At 36.8% G+C, this 22,586-nt stretch overlaps 1 pseudogene; it reads right to left on the minus strand.

The window, feature by feature from the left end:
• Window positions 1-2,772: 2,772 nt before the first annotated feature.
• LOC128212344 (F-box only protein 6-like) lies at window positions 2,773-16,590 on the minus strand (annotated as a pseudogene).
• Between the last annotated feature and the right edge of the window lie 5,996 nt (window positions 16,591-22,586).

Below are 22,586 nucleotides of genomic sequence, written 5' to 3' on the forward strand. Positions count from 1 at the left end.
CTCTAGAATTCCCAGACAGACCGTACCAAGTTTTGTCAACAGACTTGTTTCATTTGGACGGCAGAGACTATCTACTTACGATTGATCATTATTCAAGATTTTTTGAAGTTGACCATTTGACAAATACACGATCTAGTACGATTGTTCACAAACTGCAGGCACATTTTGCTCGCAATGGAATTTGCGATGTTTTACATAGTGATAATGGGCCTCAATTTTCGAGCTCAGAATTCGTGATGATTTGCAAAATCATGGAATTTCAAACATCAAACGTCTTCACCTTTCATCCCCAGGGTAACTGCTTGGCTGAACGCGGAGTAGGTATTGCGAAGAAAATTATGAAAAAAGCAAGAGATAGTGGTTCAAAATGTATACCTTGCTTATTAGAATATAGAAATACGCCACTAGATTGTGGATACACCCCTGTTCAACTACTTTGTAGTCGCAGAACCAAATCAGTTTTGCCAATCACAAACAAAGCTCTATTGCCCCAAATAGTGAATGCTAGCAAGGTGAAACAGACGGCTATTCATACAAAATCGAAGCAAAAGCAGCATCACGATTCATCATCAAGGCAATTAAAGCCCATATCCATTAATGACTCTGTTAGAGTTCAAACAGGAAAAATTTGGGTTCCTGCAAAAGTCGCGCAACAAAATGGACCGAGGTCATTCACTGTACAAACACGAGATGGAAAAATTTACCGCCGAAATCGCAAAGTTCTACATAAAACAAATGAAATTGTATCAGACATCCTGCCTTTAGATTACAACATTTCGGCTAGCTCTCCGATTTCCCCAGATGCGCCCCAGTCGGTCAGCTCAGGTCAAATTCCGACTTCAAGCAATTCAAACAGTGAATCAGGCTCCCCTTATGTAACACGGTCTGGCAGATTTGTGAGAAGGAATGTGCGCAACTATGATCAGAACTGGGTTAACCACTAATCAGCGATCAAATGCTGATAAGCACATTTTCCTTTACCTGTGCTTTGAACAATGTAGGCAGTGGTTAACTAGCACGATTTATTGTTTTTACATGTAATGTATACAACTAATCCACATTGGTATTAGCATCTCATTTTGTAATGCAAGAACTTATTTTATTCCAGAACGAGGAAGATGTTCTATATCTATGGAACGGACTATAGATAGACTGACCACGTGATTGGCCCAGAGCCCGCGGAGCCCGGCACGCTCCAGCGTCAGTCATTAACTATAGCTCGATAGGATAAACATGCAACTGTAGATTGTGTATTAAACTGTTAAATAGACATAGCCTTTTGTACTTGCCTTCACCTTGTGTTGACTTTACATTAGCACTACTACAAATATAAAAACTGTTGGAATTTAATCAAATGGAATATGTATATGGTATGAAAATGTTCTGATTTCAAACTCTCATGATCGAAACAAAGATTCAGCTCATCAAAGATAGAATAAACTTCATTGATAACGTGCCATTAAAGCAAAAATGGTCCAATCGAGTTTTTTTTATACTTTTTAAACTCTTAAGATCAACCTGAAAATGATTTAATAACTGTATTTGTGAACATACATACAACAATACAGACAAATAAAGATATATTGAGAATAAGCTAATTTGAAAGCATCAATTTCATGTTATCATCAGAATACAACAACACAGACAAGAAAGATATTATGAGAATAAGCCAATTTGAAAGCATACATTTCATGTCATCATTACAATACACAGTTATCATTGATTTTAGAAAATAATAGGTTTTATTATAATCGCAGAGAAGAACAAATATACAGGTGGTAAGAGATGCTCTTTTGGTTCATGATAATTTTAATCATAACTTTAAGAATTTTTCAAGTACAAATGTTCAATTGATACAGATGATGTTCATTATGGTAATTAAACATTGACAGCAGAAATAACACAGTTTTTGTTGTTGTATTTTTTTTTATTTAAAAACAACCATCAAGCTTTGATATGATATACACTTCAAACAACATAACACCACTTCAGAATTAGAATGGACCGAAGTCGCAGCAAACGAAAAATACTTTAAAAGGAATTGGGAAAAGAAGTATGGTACGACGACATAACCATACGCAATTGTGTTTGGACAACCCTCGTTTTTAACCAAAGGAATGAAATCTCGTTTAGAGGGGAAAAGTAAGGCCTAAAACGACACTAAGCGAGGAACACAAACGTACCCTTACCCGAGACCACGCACGCATGAAAATAGTGTTGTCAATAAATGTAGGGACTACCCCTATAAACGGTCAGTGAAACACGAGTTGAACACACGTTAACTGCTGCTTGAACTAGTTTATATGCACATAACCTCTTACTTGTCCCAACTTTTATCAAAAATTACAAAATTAATAAGCCAACATCAACTTGAGGCAATGAAGAATAAAGTAAAACTAACATAAATAGATGAAGTAATTTCAGACACAGGCATAACTTGCAAACGAATGAAACAGTGCCAACTCATAAAAGGTAAAATTCAGCCATTCAACGCCATTTTGAGAGTTATAACACGTACAGTATCATTTGCAATTTTCTAATTGTTTTCATGAAATATATTTTACATAAAATCAACGACGTGGAGTTTAAAAAAGAGCAACTACCATTGATAACAAAGACAATTGTTTATTGTATGTTGAAAATCAATTTGATTTCAGTATGTCTTAAAGACAACGGTATGTTTTTCCAATATTTCCAAAATGTGCTGAGTATATGATATACCGCTGTCCTCTTTTTTCAATTTAATAGTTTAATTATTCTTTATAACTCTCCGTAGACTGTTAGACTGACTATACTTGTTTTAAAACATATTGCGTTGAAAACCACAATTTTCCAAAATCTCATTTGGATTCCTCGCCATGTCAGCTGATACTGTTTTCTTGGTTGTTGTGATATAAAAATCGCCGTTATATCCAATAAAGGTCAGTGTTGTTGTTGTTGTTGTTGTTGTTGTAGCATCATTGGTGCTGTTTACATCTTTGTTCTTTCACTTGACTGCATTTGCAATATTTATGAATGAAAATCAAATATGTATCATAAATGTTTGATTCATTCTATTTGACAAAATAATGCTCATTCATCCCCATACATACTCAAATAACAGAATAAAAACTGCAAGTAATATTTGATGTATGCTGTTCTAAAATTATTGATATACCACTCTAGTTGAAGACCACATTACATAACCTCAAATAGTTGTATTAGTGGTGCTTTAAACTTTCCAGAGGTCGAATTTAGCACAGCACACAAGCCCTGCCCTGGTTAAATGTTTTCCGGGCTTTATAAACTTTGAATATTAATTAGTTGGGCTGTTATCAGAATTCTAAGATGTTTAATTTCAGTGGTATTATTTTAATGTTTTGCAAAAATCCCGTGGTCCACACTAAACTACTGTCACATAACTATTGACTCAATATTCAGACTAAACTATGATAGAAAACAAAACGAATTCCCTTTCTTCTTTATTCTAGACATCAATATCTCTGCTCTCTGCCGGACCAGCAACATGTTTGAAGTCCAATATCACCGATGCGAGGGTCATTTTGGCGCCAAAATTCCCTGCCCAGAATTCGTGTCTTTGCCATTGTGGTAGAAACCCACATACCGTATACCCATGGGGTAATCCTTGAACGTATACTTGGCCTGAATGGAGAGACAGAAAGTAATCCATAAGAAGATACAAACTTGTATAACTTGGTAAAGGTTGTAAACAATTAAAAATTCCCCAAAAGGATGTTTTGAATAAGCAGTCAGAGATTAATATGTTTATTATATCAGCTATTATTATGTGAAAATAATACAATGAAAACTGCAGGGACAAGCCCAGTAGTCGCAATTAAATAAACACCCTGATTAGAAGCATAAGGAACAGGGCCAAAACGACAATAAACTTGAGACACAGACGTATAAACACCACACAAGACCACACACTCATTAAATAAGATTCATCGATAAATAATGGGATTACCACCTTGGAACATTCAGTGATACACGAATTCACGTAAACACGAGTCTATTAGGAGCGTAGATTAGTTTGAATGGTCATAACCTCACACATTTATCAATTATATTAAAATTAAAAAATAAGTCTCATCACCACGAACATCAACTTGTTAACAATGAACAAAAAAGAAAAAAAACAAAACAAACAAAAAACTCAGAAGGTAATTTCAAGTACACTGCGTCAGGATGCAAACATCGCCTGCAAATGAATGAATGACACCGGAGCAACAGTGCTTGCTCTAAAGTATTCAAGTCACTAAAAGAAAAAACATCTTAGCAAGGTTTAAAACTATGTGTTCATATGTTCTAGTAATGAAAGTATCATCGTACAATTTGGAGGAAAAACACAATGTAAGTAAATTAAAACAATAGTGTACATATGTAAATACTGCCGAATTTCCTCCAGGATAAAAACAAAACACAAACACGAAATGTATAATAAAAACACTTATGAAGCGTCTTTTACATCATCAGCAACCATTCGCGGACTCAAAAGCTTACCTCAATCGAAAACGATGTTGAAAACAGTATTTTAATATCGGAAAATAGTTATTGAAGCAAATGTCAAACATTCATATTTGCTTCAGAGTAGGGGAATAAGAGCACTTCAAACAAAATGGTATAAGTGTCATAAATGCTAGTCAGTTAATGCAGCGGACAGTTGAGATCATCATTATTATATCTTCAAGTGAATATTTTCAAACTCAAAAAATACACAAGTATTTCAAACTCAAAAAAGACATAAGTATTTAAAAGGTCATCAAGTAGATCAGATTGTTTATTAATGTTTCCATTTCAACGCTTAGTTATATTACTGTTCCCTGAACAGAACAACTTCCATAAAATAATGTTCACAACAAATTGCTGACCACATAATAGTTAATACTAATGCAACATATTTCCTATAAAGAATGCTTTAAATCCACTTATTTAAGAACTCGTGTTTGATCATTAATCACAAGAAGGACCTTTTAGTGGTGCTAGACGGACATACAACTATTCATACCTGGAACCAGTCTCCACTGCCAGCGAGTAAAGTGTCATCGAAAGAGTATGTGGTGTTTGTATTTTCTGTAGAAGCTGTCCAAAACTCCTCAGTCTTTCTGGCATGAGTACTACCGTCATCTTGTACACTGCCCCACAGTCACGCCGAGCAGAATACCTGCAGATACCATGGTGTTATATTTTCTAAGACACTTGGCGTATTGTTCTGGCTAACAGAATGCAGACAAGCTGATAAGCATACCTGTAATGAGTGTTATATCTTCTAGAACTATTGGGCTACTGTTAATATACAATTGCAAAATGTTATACTCTCAGAGAAGCATATATCCTTATTTAGAATCAACGGTTAAAGAAGAAATCATCTATAATATGCTGATTGACATTTGTATCCTGTATATATGCACATGTAAGGTTACATGCTTGATGCTAGCTGTACACCAGTAGTGTGCAGGGTCATTTTTAAAGACTGATCAATTCAAGCGGCAGGGATAGGTTACGATGGCCAACTGGTTTGCGTATCAGACTTAGGATCGGAGGATCTTAACATAGCTTACGTACTCTTTCAGTCAATGGACCCTAAGCCTCTTACCACTGCTAATATAAAACTGTTTTCATTGTTAACTTTTTGCTCAATCCTTACATTTCTGTACCTCAAATACTTCAAAGTGATCTTCACAAGAGATGCTCAATTATTTTGGTCGGCGTCATGGAGCGCTATGAACATTTGATAAACCAACATCACATAACTGTCAATCGGCATATTGAGAATTTAACCCAATATTTTAACACCCAATTAACCGCAAATCTGTTAAAGGGGAATTGTTCTCAATCGGCACACACCTGTACGTGCATGATTTTGGATAATTTCCACAGACGTCCGTTTTTCCGTTCCCCATATTTCACTGCCGTACAAAAGAATAGACAAATATTTTGAAATACGCTGAATTGGGTGGTTAACTGAGTTTATATTATTTTGAGAGTAGTGCTACTAATATAAGTTTTCTTTATATGCTTGTTGACTAGACATTTATATAGTGAAAGGTGGCTTAAAAAGTATACACCAACGTATTCAAACCCATTAACAGTCACAAGTTGGTCTTCCCCATAATACCTTCCCTATAAATGATCATGCCTTGACAGATTAGCGCCGTTTTTATATACCATTACTTTTGTTTTGTCTTTATTTAATGTAAGAATAATATATTCAGTTATTTATTTAAGCACATTTAAAAGCCTCTATTATCCGACAACTGCATCTAAGGATAAGACCGAATCGTCCGCAAACACTAATGAAACAATTTCTCTCCAATCAAAAAAATGTATTCCCCTTTCTCCATTTTCTTCCAACCTTAAGACGAATTCTTTTAAGAGAAATACAAAAATCATCGGTGAATATAATCCACTGTGTTGATCTAATTTCAAAATTATTTATTACTATTTTTTTTTTATTTCAAAATATCTCCCCTCTTAGAGTTGAATATTATATTGTTGTTGTCCGGTGCGCATGTGAGTTATGTTTGTGGTCACCAAGCCGGACAAGTGGGTTTCCCCGGGTACTCCGGTTTCCCCCACAACACAAGACAACACTCTCGCGTAACCTCGTGCCAACGTGAGTTATTGATAACATGTTGTTAAAACTTGTTTCACAATCGTTGTAAAAATATATTGGTTTAAAGTTATATTGTATGAAAACAAAAATGTATATTTAGTAATAATACAGGACTAAGGTCTGATTTCTTATTCGATCATCCAAGAATAAAGGCCAAGTAATTTCGACAAATTTTCGATTAAGTATATAACAAACTTCTTTCAACAACTAAAACAATCCCGACCTCTGTCACCAAAACATGTAAGACTACTCGTTTACTTATAATTATTTGATGTTAACTTCACTGATGAACTACAACATAATATAAGAAACGTTCTTGCAAACGTTTTTTAAACTTTATAATCGAAATATCTAGCTACTGTTTAAAATGCATTCAAAGCGGTGTATTATAAAACGAACTGCTTTTATACGTAAATTTATAAATAAATGATCCTTTCTAACAACTACTTCATTAAGTATTAACCATTTCCAACTATTGTTATTCTTTAAAATATGATATATTTTAGCTGATAAAAGATAAATAAACTTATTTTACATATCAAGAGTATTTCAACCTTTTATACTAACACGACTAGTCGATTTACATTTCCTTAAGTTTACAAAAATTGCCAAACTATATGGGTCTCTCTTCACTTAGTCGATGTCAACTTTCGATTCTAATATAATAAGTTGCAGCTTTCAAACTCATCATTACTGCACCAAACAGTAATACAACAATTACACAGCACGAAGCATCACTACAACCTGGTATCAAGTAATGTATATCAAAACCTAATGGTTGTGACAACAAGGCAGTTTTCAGATATATTTATTACAAGGATCAATGTCCAAGGTATTCGCTTCAGAAACTAGTGTCTTCATAAAAACCCCTGCACTATTGCAATGAATGAGAGGAGTTCCCTGAATACAACTAGTTACCTTTGCCGTAGACATGTTGACTCATCAAACTCCTTCTAGCCATCTACACACAACAAACTGGCTCGATTCTACTCCATTAGAGTTTCAACTCGGACTAACTGCTCACGATGGTGGTGTGTAAGCTTATTTATACTCGCACTCGGGCCTTGCCAATTTGACAAGTGCTCCGATAAGATTGTAAGTCATTTTAGGTTTTTGGAGCATAGTGTAACCCAAAATTCTTTAATGTTCACCAGTGTATAGTTCTGTCACACGGGACCAACATATAACGTCCCTCCCGGAAAACAATTAGTATTTTTGAGGTGCAGCGGGGAATCGAAATTGCGACTCCTTGATTGAGAGTCAAGTGTGTTACCAGTAGATCACGGACCCGCTATGCTCACAATAAATTCAAGCATTATAATATTTATCTAAGAACGAGCCCATTTCAGCACGATCTTATGGATATAACCTTTTAACTTAATAATTTTCTCTAATTTCGATTCAAAATGACCATTAGATCCTTTAATATCTCGAATTACAAAGCTAAATAAAATGTAATTTTCAAAACTAATAACATTACTAAACTTTCTGACTTATTCTTATAGAGTTATTTTTTACCAAATGCATTCCCTAACATGTACAATATTGACTATTCCACAATATCTAACTTTCTAATAAGCGTCTAAAACAATGACGAAATCAATCAATGTGGCGTTTGATTTAACTGAAACGCCGTTTAATTGCTGTTTTTAGGATGTTATTCTTATCTCTGCTATCTAATTATAATTAAAGTGACTAAGGAAAACAATGTTACAGTGTATAACCTACAAGTCATTCTGAAAAATCTCTGTGTATTAACTGTATCGGCGTAATAAAACAAAGGGAAGTAACGAACGACAGAGGTTAAATACAACTAAATCGGAACACATAAATCAACATTCGGAATACCTCGGCAATTTTCCATCGATAACAACCTCGGATGTATATAGACGGATTACAATGTCCGATATCTTTACATTTAACTACGCTGCAAGTAGATCGCGTGGTGATTTCAATTTAGCAGGTAAACTTAGTTCCTTTACTCTTGAAAATCTTAATTATCTATGCAATAAAACACTTCACTGGCAATCTATTACTATTTAATATAATATACGATTTGAATTCCCAGCTGCATTAATTTTTTTGTCGATACTCAAGTCATTTTCTGCTAAAACAGTTCCAATATGCCTATCATAGTTTTGTTCGTGTAATTTGTTGATTCATATGGTTGAAGATCATTATCACAATGTTGTATACATTTATCAATGTTGATAAAAAAAACTGCAAAGTCACAACATTAATGCATCCTATGAACATACTTTGATAGTTCACTCTTTACAAGACCTTCACTAGCTCTTCCTTATGTACAACGCCTTATTGCCGGGCACAAATTAGTTTTAAAAGACTCAGAAAAGCCTGGAAGCTCATTTTCGTTTTCTATCAACGTTTCAAGAAATGCAAAAAAAAACGGATAAGTTTTCTGAATAACTCAATAAATTGTTGTCAAAGATAATGATAAGAAAGACCATCTACATGCAATGATAGAAATAGTAAGTCAAAGTTTGTTTGGCCTCGGCCGTGTCCCCATTGTTCTGTACTTGATGGAGGGGCAGTATCATTCTTCACGTCACTTATATCATGCACTGCATCAGAATTGATCATTGCAATGTCGTTTTCATGGAGGCTATCATTTAGAACCACTTTTTCGCTCGTGTCGTTAGTTTTACAAACCGCCTTTCTGAAGTTTCTCGGTTTGAATACCATATCGTCTGATTAAGTACGTCCAACTAATTCCAATTGGCCTTTAAATAAATATCAATTCCGAACGTGTGCCTTTACGTTTATTTACGTTTTACGCCGTTTTAGAGTTAAGTCATTGCCAACTCGTATATTCAAATCCCTTAGCCTTTATCGACCTTCGAAAACAGCAAACTCGTCTCCACCGTGTCTGAAAGTAATTATGGTGAGCAGTTGCCTGCCTTCCTGTGGCTGACCAATAGGTTTAACATTTATATTGTTTATCCATGCAGCTTTTAGGACACGGCCTTTAACAAATTATATTAAATGTATCATAAACGGGCAGGTTAATTATGCGTTAATTGACTTTTATTGATACCCGCTCACAATTCTCGAGTCTCATCTCTATATCCATGATTCGGTAATCGATCCTACCAACGTCGCTAGCTACTTGGTAAATATCCAACCATTTAGTCTCTTGGGTGTCTTTCATCTCGGACAATTCCGTCTTTATATATCTCAGTGGAGTTTCTTGGTCCGAATTAAAATCATTGATGTTTGTAGATAATCGATTAATATCTGGTTTAATGTTGTTAATTTCCAAACGAACAGCTTCGAACTGTTGCAATATTCGACTCTCATTGCCTTTCGCCCTCGCCCGCTTAAGGCACAATATTGACTTCTACGTCGCCAGAAAGAAGTAGAGGGACTTCTGGCAGCGTTGCAGGTCTACAACTTGATGTTCATTCGTGGAAGAGAAAATCTCACTATCTCGGATAACAAGGCAGTGCAGTCTGCAGTGTCATTATGCGCAAAACGGTTGTGCAAATATGTCATTATGCGAGAATGTTCCTAAACGGATATGAAAAGCACAATGTCAATTTCCATGTATACAGGTAGCTCCACAAGGCAGACTCAACTGGGCTTCCGAAGAAAACAAATATGCAAACAGCGCAGTTGACAGTGTGTCCAGGTAGCGTAACTTAGGCAATAAACCGGAATTGTGCAGGTTTCATTATTTCCTTTTCACAAAGTAACGATTCCAACTTCACAAATTCATGATTTCACGAGTTCAAGACTTCACAAAAAGGAAACCCCCACCTTTTATGAACTCTAGATACAGTAAACGTATTATAAGACTTATTTATAAGACTCTACAAAAACAGAAAACACCTATAACAGAATTAAGAACATGGCAAACTGGTTAAGCGACACAAATTTCAGAAATCTTAAGACCAAGGTCAAAAGAGAATTTATCGCTGTTTATTTCCAATAACGGTGTAGTGGAGAAACCAAATCTAAAGATTTTTAGGCGACAAATACCTTTTTTCTCACAGAAACCTACAACTAAATCGGATAACCTAATAATACTCAAAGACAACATAGGAAAGTTGGTTTCTGATCAAAAGCTGGTGGCAAATAAAATTTTACCTCAATAAAGCGGAAAGGTTTGGAATATCTGGTACTCAGTTTAAAATCAAACATCCTTGTATTGACTAAATAGAGGAAAATTGCTAACTGTCAGCTGATTTTCATTTCATCCCGGTCACCGATGAAAAATATTGGAAAATATATTGATAGGTAAAAAAAAGAAGAAAAAAATGTTGCTCAATTGTTTTCTACGGAAGCCAAAAAAAAACACTGGAAAATAGATCTGATTCCACCCAAAAATATCCTTGCTGGCAAAGATGGCAAACTACCTATAATTTAAGGCTATTATGCACCTGGACTGATCGCTCTTGTAAATGCTCAATGTGCAAATAATCTTTTGTAACTTTTAAATAAGAAGAAATTGAGAATTACGATGTGTTTCATTGATTATATATTATCCTTTGTCTTAAGTACCTCCTAGCAATACTTTCGTGTGTGTTGTTCTAGCAAGCTAAAGTAAAAGAGACTTATAAGATCCTTTTATCAACTACACATCACTATACCATGCTGTAATTCCCATGTACATAATGCTGCTTACAACTATGCTGTTTAACGTGTATACTATAATTATCCTTAATTGATACTCTTGAAAGAAGACTGGGCGTACAGCTGGGGGAAAACAAGTTGCTGTTTCATTGAATAGAGTGCTCTTATCCATCTTACTTTTGTAATTGTATGCATGAATATAATTAAATATGGCTTTTGTTAATATTCTTTTTCTAATATTTTTTAATATGTAACCAATTTAACTATGTTCTATTACCAGGTCACCAGTTCATTGTTTGCTATGTATGTTTGCTATTCCTGTCAGAGAATCGCTCAATCAGCTAATGTTTCTTGTTGTCATATACCTTACTTTAAATAAAGATTCTTGTATCTTGTATCCGGTTTACCATTGTATGTAACAGTAAGAACATATGATGCAAAATCTTAAATGATTAAGGGCCACCCACAGTGCCAACGTTGTTTTTTTAATAATTTTGGTTTCAATATTTAGCAAACATAATACAAACAACCTTCGCAACATGTGTAGGTGTAATAAGGTGTTGAGAACATCTTACGAAAGACGATTTTATCCAATGTTGCATTTTGTTTACATATTTCTACACAATGTTTATGTTTTTTTGTGTCAAAATATTCAAGACCCAATTTTATGTATTGTGGCTTTGTTGTCATTGCTTCTATTTAAAGAAAGATATTTACCATAATTTAATCAGAAAATGAATTTATTTCATTATTTTGACTGTTATAGTAAATATTTTTCTTACATTGAAATATATCGTTATATTAAGAAACCACAACACTTCGTTGATACAAGTAGTAATAGTAGTGGGTAGTCTGGAGCATATATATATATATATATATATGCTCCAAACTTTTCCGTACAAAATGCAAATGCTTTTTGATCCAAAATCTGATCAAAGATTCTTTCGTACAATCTGCTTACTTTAACCACTTATTTCATCAAAAAATTTGCAAAGGATGCATGAAAGTGTTTTTGTTTTTGTTCCCTACCACTTTTGCAATCAGGAAGCCCCTTAAGGAAGTTGAGAGAGTAAAGCCAGGCAGCCCTTCTTGGCCCTTTTTATAAACATTTTATAAATATTATAATATAATTAAAGTTTTCAGAAGGCAGGGAACCAAATTATTGAACTAAATGTTACATTCCAACAAAAATCAGACTTCTGGTACAATGGATGTGATGACTGACCACTCGGACACATGTATAGCTGGCCGGACGTGGTCCAATACATATTTACAGCAGCCTGCGGCCATTAGGTCCACCACCTGGTACTTGGCACATTCTCTGTATGAGGTTGCCCAGCATCCGACCGAACCTGTGCGGAGCAAATGACATGACAAATGAACACAAGACAGCTATCAGTCAAAGCAATGCAATCATAGTTTATCGTATTTAATTTTACTGCTATTTTTCAACCTAATAAAAGAAATACAAAACTAATTTTCATTTTGCTAGTAGTCCAAATTGAATTCATCAACCACATAATTTGTCTGAAAATGTTATTGTCATCCAATAATGGTTTTTGAATTGTTGAAAGTAAAGAACCTTTGCATTCATTGTTGAAGTCTGAGACAGGGTCGGAGCCAATTGGCTCGGTCTCCACACTCCAGCCATCCCCACCATTTCCGACTACTTCCCATTCCATCATTCCTTTAATACATTTTTAATATTTCAGTAACTTAGAAGACCGTGTAACCCTTTGGATTAATTTAAAATATCAATCCTAAATACGCGGGCCGCCAGATTTGTTTGAAATACATTGATATGACATATATAATTATACTTGTATGTACAGACTTAAGATTACCAAAAATAATGTCATAACCCTTTCAATCATTTTAATGATATGATTTTAACAGCGAATTATCTAAATAGTTTTCTTATTTAATAAACAAGATGAATCCACACGGTAAAACTATGACACACATGCCATGTGGTAACTAAAATTAATTTGCAATATTGAGTTTCTAAATACTAGTAACTATTTTCATTAATGTTTAATATAATGAAACCTATGCTTGCCTATGGATGCATCTGGATTCTTTATCAAATTTCTTTCAGACCAAATGTCATCACAAGTGTTTGGAATCTGATCCAAATAGTCACTAGATGATTCCACGTCCATAGTTTGTCCACGCTACACTGTAAAGATAACTGAAATGGAGATATAAATAGAAATAGAAAATGAAAGTGCCTTTTAAAACAACTCAAACAAAAGGGCCATGAAGACCTAGTCGTTGATTCCCTGACGCTGTTTTAGCAGTTTAATGTGTGTGTGTGTGGGGGGGGGGGGTCGCAGGCGATACAGAGTCATTGATTGCTGCACTTTGCAAGCCTACCCGATATAATAACAGTATGTTAACAAAATGGCGGATTAACTAAACGCCTTATGGTTATACAGTGTATAACATTTCAAAAATAAAAAATAAACTGTAACATAATTAAGGAAGCAACGATAATTACAATTGTATAATGTAATGAATCATATTTTGACAAGTGAATAGAAGTAATATTTTTTAAGATTTGTTTGCCACAAGCATATTTTTTATATAATAAAGAAGGCTGTCATGCACACAAGTGAAATGCCCCCGAGCCGGTCATGCTGAAGTGATAGCCGTTTGTATTATATGAATGTATGTTGTATAGATGAACATGAACTGGTTGATTTTTTACATACTTTCTGAGATATGGTTACAGCTGAGACATGAATCCCTATCTGGCTCCATCGACTACGGAGTGTGACATTGACCTTTGTTGTGAAAGTATATATGTTTTGTTGTTTGTGCTGTTCTACAATTACGTGAAGTTTAATCAAATCTGATAAAAAGTGACGAAGTTCTTACAAATTGGACACAAATTAGTCCTAAGAAATCCCTTTCATTCTCCTTTTACCATTAAGTGTGACCTTGACCTTGAAGTAAGAGCAATAATGTTATGCACACTGTTGATCATACTCCCACAGGAATTATCAAAGTAACAGTTGAGACATAAGTTCTTTCAATAATACCTTTCAGGTAAATGACCACATAGTTTGACCTTGAAATTTGATGCGGAAGCATGAGTACTTCAATTCTGCTCAATCATTTCGAAAGATCTGATTAAAATCCAATTGAAATTGACAATGCTACAGCTCAGACACAAATTATTACTATGAAACCAATATAGTGCTCAACTGACCTTTAAGTATGGCCTTGCTAACAATAACAGTATGTGTGACGCATACAATCCAGTGAAGTTGGATCCAAATCTGATTGAAATTGACAAAGTTACGACCATGATATGGATTATTACCATGAAATCCCTCTATGTATCCCTCAGTACATAATTATATACTATATAAAAACTAGGTGTGTTTATCAAGGATTGTTAGGTACCGCCTTGGAATGGTCAGTAAAATGTAAATTAACTAGGGGTTAAACCAGTTTGTGTACACAACCACACTCTTATCCGAACAATCCCGAATAAAGTAAAAACGTAAATTGTAAATTTTATCAAAGACTGCATTAACTTAGGAAACTTATAATAGTAATAGGTAAACCCCAAGTTCTTTTATGATTAAGGACCTGACTTTATCTGCATACAAAGGAATACAATTCAGAGTACCTAATGCAAACACTTTTTAAAGATATGATGCAGTTATTGTTTGAAACTATGAACATCGAACACAGTCTGCCTTAACAAATAAAATGTTTGAATCTGTGTGATCATAGGTTTCATAATGAAAAGCATCATTGTACTAAAACTGGGTACAAAACAAAGAAAACATTATTAAAAAATATAAAAAACGTGACATATATTTGCTAAAATCTTCTTTACCTAGGCTTAAGCGTTCTTGTTATTGATCGGAAACCGGGGGGACAGACTGGTGGACAGACGGATGTGTAGACGAATCAATTATTATATTCCGCCCATCCAGGGTTTTAAATGAATGAACAAGTATGTGTTTAAAAAAGGAAAGTCTTATAATAAACGTTTATCATTTCTATAACAAATTCTAAGAGAATGCTAGAATACATTTGAATATACAAGGATGTTTATCTAACATAAGTATGTCTTTGTTTGGTTTCTTAAAATTGTGTTCGGAATTCTGACTTCAATTTTTTATGATTATTGTATGTTGTGGTTCTACGTTGAAATGCCGTTGTTGCCCTCCACTTGCTATTGATTACACTCCTGTCACACTTCCGCTTTTATCACCGTTACTTGCGATCCTGCCGCTGTTGTTACCACTAAACCCACTGTTGCTTACACCCATATTGCCTTTGTTACTCTTATCACCAATTACACATGTCTCGCCATCAGTATTTCCAGTTTCAACCTGCTTTATAAATTCTGATCCCTACTGCATGTATTTCCTTTTCATTAATTACGTTGACATTAACGTACTCTGTCGGTGTCGACTTTTCCTCTTGCCGTTGTTTTCAAGTCTCGCATAACCATAGTTTATACCCGAGTAGTTATTGTTACCCTTACCGTCGTTGTTGTTACCACTTTTGTCGATGTTTATTTACCTGTCGCTTTTAGTTTTATCCCATCATTGTTTTATAAGTCATGGCCGTAATAACAACTCAACTCCCGTTTCTGTTGGCGGCGTTCCCACCGTTGCTCTTACCACTTATGTCGATGTTTACTTTCTATCAGTTGCTCTCTTATCATTATTTTGAGAGCCATGATCGAAAAACTTATTTCCCCGTTTCCATCAGCGGCACTCCCATTGATGTAGTTACAATTTCCTTCGTCGTCACTACTACTCTACTTCATCGTCTTTGCCAGTCACCAATCAACGTTTAAGAATTTAGTTTTGGTGGTTTGTTGTAATCGATCGTCAATATTAGTTTCACGCTCTTGTATGGAATGGATTCTATTTTTGACTCTATTAAAATTTTAAAATATTCCTATGTCAACAGTCCGCATTAAAATTCATAATATTTTTGTACTTGTTCGTGACTTGCATACGACTGCAACGTGGCTAATTAAAAGACCAAATGCGGTAGCAGGTAATATGGGTCACAATGTAACGCAATTGTACGTATAGAAACGGTTATCCACAATAACCAAGGCACATACATCATAAGCACAATCAAAATCCAAATAATGCCATAAGCATAACAAATATAGGTTCACAAAACACTTTTATGACATTCAAAAAAACTAAAAATTACAAACAAACAAACAAAAAATCTGAAGTTGTCTAGCCATCAAACATTGCCGCAACTTAATTAATATAAATTAATTTTATTAAAAGCTAACATGTAACAAAAATATAACTTACGAAACACTGGTTCGCATTCCAATTTATAAACAGAAACTCAACATAATTATATTAATGTCTTTTCATTCGCACTTAACTAACTGACACAATATACTTTCGCCCTGAAACCCTCTCAGCCGCCAGCCAATCAAAACCTAAATCTGTAAAATGTATCTTCCGGCCAAATTATCAAAACAATGGGTCCAATTACCAATTTATTTCCCGCATAATTCTTTCAATGAATCATACTACGTTAAGGACACATGTTTGCGATTTTCAATGAGGAAGTATTTATGGTAAAATTTTAATGAAACATAACAATTTTCATTCACCTTTACTTAAAATTGGTGGTAAAGAACCGTGTTGATGTAATACCCCCATCTACCAAAACGACATATTATATAATAAGTTCACGGGTGAAACGAGTTATCAGAAAAAAATATTCACTGTCTAACCAGCTCGGTATATTAGAAATACCTTTTGATCAAAACGATTATGTTCAAGTTGTGCTAGTAATTAGGCTAAGTGTCATTCACGGACAAATTGTGAATAATAGTTTATGCTTTTCGATAAAACAACATAAGTGCCAAAACACGAAATTAATTGAATAAATTAAATTAACCTTTGTGCTAATGTGCTTACTTCCACAAACTACGCATCGGAATTTGCGTGATTTGGACTTGGTTAGTAGGTCACCATACCATGAGTGTTTCTACTTCATGGCGTGATTCTGTGGTTTTCATATTAACTATCGCGTTTTTTTTCGTTGTCTTTTTCACAGACCATATGACCGAAATAGCTCGATCACTTCCGATTGTCCTACAACTAGGTTGTCTGTGATGAAGACATCGTTTACAATCGATGCAATGCTAGTAGCCCCTCGAGTACCTCTTACATTTTTTTATATTTAAAATGTAATGCGATGATCAGATATCCGATGGCATATCGACCGAAAGGTGTTGTAAGTAGTGACGACTCCTCTGCTTTCGTCGCATCCAGCACGCTAAAACATTTCGCTCTATTTATGATATTATGATGTAATCATTGACTGCCTTATTCGAAGCTTTTCCCGAGTTTGGTTTATCAACACATATAAACGCATTCACCCAGTCTGTGTGCTTGATGACCTTGGATATGATACTTTGATCGTCCATTGACTTAAGTTCTGCCTTGAGTTTTTTTCTGCAATGGCATGGGTACTTTAGGAAGTGGGTAGACTACGGGTGTGACATTGTCTTGCAAAAGTATCGAACATGTGGCCTCAAAGTTCGAGATTCCCGAAAATGTCGCCAGATTTAGATATGATTGCGTCTTACTACTGCGAAACTTTGTTTCGTTTGTAACCGCATATGACAGTTGTATGGGACCGAGAACATACGTTGTTTTGAGCTTAGTCAATGCGGGGGCGTTTATTTCGGCTATTATGTAAAATTGGAATTGTGTTTGTTTTCTTTGCTCGCGCACCGCATGCTGGCTTTACCATGAACCGTGAGCTGATCACCTGTGTATGAGACAATTTAGCATCTGAGGGTAACAGGGACTCGTGCAATTTGTCTCAGTATTAAGGTTAGTTATATTACTGTTCACCTGACTGCCTGTGCCAATTCAAGCGTTTATTTTTACATTAATGGGGCCGAATAAAAGCTTCTCATGTCAAAAAGTAAATTTAAAGCTATACAGTGTGAATGTAGAATTCTGAGTCACTGGAGCTACTGTACTCTCTTGAGCAACTGTCATCGTCTTCCACAAAATTGACACTTTTGCTGTCAGCGTTTGTTTTGCACATTTTCGCGAAATGATTTAGTTTTTAATACTTGTTACCCACTTTCGCTATCCGTAACTGGCACACTGTTGGAGAATCCTCTGTCTCCAGGTTGTATCTGGAGCATTCGACTTCCATCGCTGCTTCTTCTTGCCATGATTTAGGCTTGCTTGGCGTTCGTTTGCTACACATTACCTGTGTGTTTCGGGGGTAAAATCACTACCCTTTTCAATCAGCCTCTGCCTCACCTTGTCTAACGTGCATCAAAACACTATTCTGTCCCTGATCATTTCGTCAGTTCATTCTGGACCGAAATCACACTCCTTGACATTTATTATTAATCGTGCTACAAATTGAGTCGTTTTGAACTTCCTGGTAAAATTTGTATCGCGCAGAAACAGGGTTTTCCTTAGGTTTCACAAAGTCCTTAAATTTTTGTAGCAATGTTTTTGTTGTTTTGTTTTCTTAATACGTAACTTACTACGAATACTGTTTTGATATTCAGTTCTGTAAGGTTCTTGGCATGCGCACTGCATACGGTGTGATCATGAACATATATGTACACAGTGTCGTATAAGAAGCTCGCTTCGGTTAAAATTCTTCGTATAGGTGCATTTTCTTGTAGATGTACGGCAAAAATAGAAAGTATCGATCGGATGTTCAAATGAACACCGAATGTTCTTTCGAATACGCTGTCAACTTCTGACAGTTACAGACGGATTTGCTAGCTCTTCCGGTGGGACTGAATCAGTAACTTCTTGGCATTCGAAATCCACTTTGTAAGTCTGAACCACCTCGACGGAGCATTTTTCTGAGATGCTTAAAATACAATACTGCCTTTACCTTGTTGTGTATTTACTACAATGAATCAAAGAAGGTCCTCTCCACTGTCGAGGTTACTACCGCTCTTCTTATTACGATGCGCAGCTAGGCGAGGAAATTGCGCCAAAACAATCGCACTTGCATCCGTTGGCATTCAGGCTGTTGAGTTAAGTTTCCTATGGCATACCATGGAAATCTAAGTGATTGGCAGTCTTCATCCTTCAATCGCACTTGGTGGAAAAAAAGCTTCAATATCTGCCACAAACGCAGCCCTTTCCTCTCTGAAACGCATAAGTGCTCTGACTATTCTGTTTACCAAATCGGAACCTTGAAGCAGACGATCATTCAGTTACATACCTTTGTACTTTGCAGCTCAGTCAAATATTACTTTTTCCTGTCCTGGATAACGTGGTCTTAAAACTGGATAATGCGAGAGGTACCAAATTCTTTTATTTTTACCCCTGTCTTTATTTTGTACAATCGTTTTGCATGACCAAGGGAGTCTAATGTTGTAATGTCCGCCCTCTTAAGGTGTTGTCTGCATCACTATACCCAACGCTCGTCGGTCTTCCTGGGACATTTCCCGTTTAGCGTCAGCTGCGTCCGGAAGGTCTGTAGACCAGATATTGTGTATTTACTGTAATAAATCGGCTTGTTTAAAATGCACACCGACATTCAAATGTTTAGACAACTTACCTGATCGTCCAACCTAATAACATCCTCATAGCGTATCGTTCGCTGGGCATATCTCTTCTTTTTTCTTCTATCCAGAAGGCTTGTGGTGTGTCACTAACAACCAAAAGCCAAATATTGAATGAGATAAAAAAAAAACGTAATCTTAATCCGTAATGCGTGTTTCAAAGCTATCATGAATTTGCGATTGTCTGCACATTAGCATTAGTAGCTATCGATGTTGCTAAAGTGGATACTCTCTCACTTTTCGTCCTATTCAAACCAGCTAAATCTCTCCCTTTATGACCACCTTGCCAGCGAGATCTTGTCTATACATAGGGTCGAATTCAGAACAACCACTCTCACTCACACTCAATGAGTTTATCCTCTGTAAGCGACATTTTCGAGTGAAAGTATTTATGAATTCACATGTGTGAGTGAGACTCAAGTGTTTTGCGTGATAGGGACATTTTACAAAAGCAGTCCGTCTTACTACTTTTATTATATATTAATATAAACATTTAATTCTATAAATGACAGTGGCTTAGATGAACACAGAAATACCACTGTGGTCTTCTTGGTAATGCTATGAGTGTTTCAGCGGGATATTTTTTTCATTTTTCATTTTATAGTGATTGTTAAAGACACGTTATGGTTTTTATTGTGTCTTTTTTTTTCATGTGCGTGAAGTTAGCACCGTAGCACCGTATCACCATATCACCGCGGGTATGCGGTGCTAGCACCGTATCACCATCAAAATCAATACAATAAGAGCATTAATCTCGAGGAAACATGTAAGGCTCGTTCTCGCAGAAACGAGCAAGGGGACCATAGGGACCTATGTCACTGTGTAGCCGAGACCTGGCCCTAGGTGATGGCACATGTGAATACCCTAGGATTTTAGGCAGGCTATGCGGGATAGGGACATGAACTCGATCCCCCATGCCAATTTGGCCCATATTCAGACACTGTTATGGTGCGGATGCCTTAAAAACGAGCAAGGGGACCAATGGCACTGTATCCAAGGGTTACCTGGCGGTGTGATACATTCGGGGAAACTGTTAATACTACGAGGATTTTAGTCTGGCCCCGTCCTTAGCCCAACATTGTGCGTATATGGGCAATATAAGCCCTACTGACCCCTACCATACATGTAAGGCTCGTTCTCGCAGAAACGAGCAAGGGGACCATAGGGACCTATGTCACTGTGTAGCCGAGACCTGGCCCTAGGTGATGGCACATGTGAATACCCTAGGATTTTAGGCAGGCTATGCGGGATAGGGACATGAACTCGATCCCCCATGCCAATTTGGCCCATATTCAGACACTGTTATGGTGCGGATGCCTTAAAAACGAGCAAGGGGACCAATGGCACTGTATCCAAGGGTTACCTGGCGGTGTGATACATTCGGGGAAACTGTTAATACTACGAGGATTTTAGTCTGGCCCCGTCCTTAGCCCAACATTGTGCGTATATGGGCAATATAAGCCCTACTGACCCCTACCATACATGTAAGGCTCGTTCTCGCAGAAACGAGCAAGGGGACCATAGGGACCTATGTCACTGTGTAGCCGAGACCTGGCCCTAGGTGATGGCACATGTGAATACCCTAGGATTTTAGGCAGGCTATGCGGGATAGGGACATGAACTCGATCCCCCATGCCAATTTGGCCCATATTCAGACACTGTTATGGTGCGGATGCCTTAAAAACGAGCAAGGGGACCAATGGCACTGTATCCAAGGGTTACCTGGCGGTGTGATACATTCGGGGAAACTGTTAATACTACGAGGATTTTAGTCTGGCCCCGTCCTTAGCCCAACATTGTGCGTATATGGGCAATATAAGCCCTACTGACCCCTACCATACATGTAAGGCTCGTTCTCGCAGAAACGAGCAAGGGGACCATAGGGACCTATGTCACTGTGTAGCCGAGACCTGGCCCTAGGTGATGGCACATGTGAATACCCTAGGATTTTAGGCAGGCTATGCGGGATAGGGACATGAACTCGATCCCCCATGCCAATTTGGCCCATATTCAGACACTGTTATGGTGCGGATGCCTTAAAAACGAGCAAGGGGACCAATGGCACTGTATCCAAGGGTTACCTGGCGGTGTGATACATTCGGGGAAACTGTTAATACTACGAGGATTTTAGTCTGGCCCCGTCCTTAGCCCAACATTGTGCGTATATGGGCAATATAAGCCCTACTGACCCCTACCATACATGTAAGGCTCGTTCTCGCAGAAACGAGCAAGGGGACCATAGGGACCTATGTCACTGTGTAGCCGAGACCTGGCCCTAGGTGATGGCACATGTGAATACCCTAGGATTTTAGGCAGGCTATGCGGGATAGGGACATGAACTCGATCCCCCATGCCAATTTGGCCCATATTCAGACACTGTTATGGTGCGGATGCCTTAAAAACGAGCAAGGGGACCAATGGCACTGTATCCAAGGGTTACCTGGCGGTGTGATACATTCGGGGAAACTGTTAATACTACGAGGATTTTAGTCTGGCCCCGTCCTTAGCCCAACATTGTGCGTATATGGGCAATATAAGCCCTACTGACCCCTACCATACATGTAAGGCTCGTTCTCGCAGAAACGAGCAAGGGGACCATAGGGACCTATGTCACTGTGTAGCCGAGACCTGGCCCTAGGTGATGGCACATGTGAATACCCTAGGATTTTAGGCAGGCTATGCGGGATAGGGACATGAACTCGATCCCCCATGCCAATTTGGCCCATATTCAGACACTGTTATGGTGCGGATGCCTTAAAAACGAGCAAGGGGACCAATGGCACTGTATCCAAGGGTTACCTGGCG

This window comes from Mya arenaria, chromosome 12, assembly GCF_026914265.1.
Source record: "Mya arenaria isolate MELC-2E11 chromosome 12, ASM2691426v1".
Lineage (NCBI taxonomy): Eukaryota > Metazoa > Mollusca > Bivalvia > Myida > Myidae > Mya > Mya arenaria.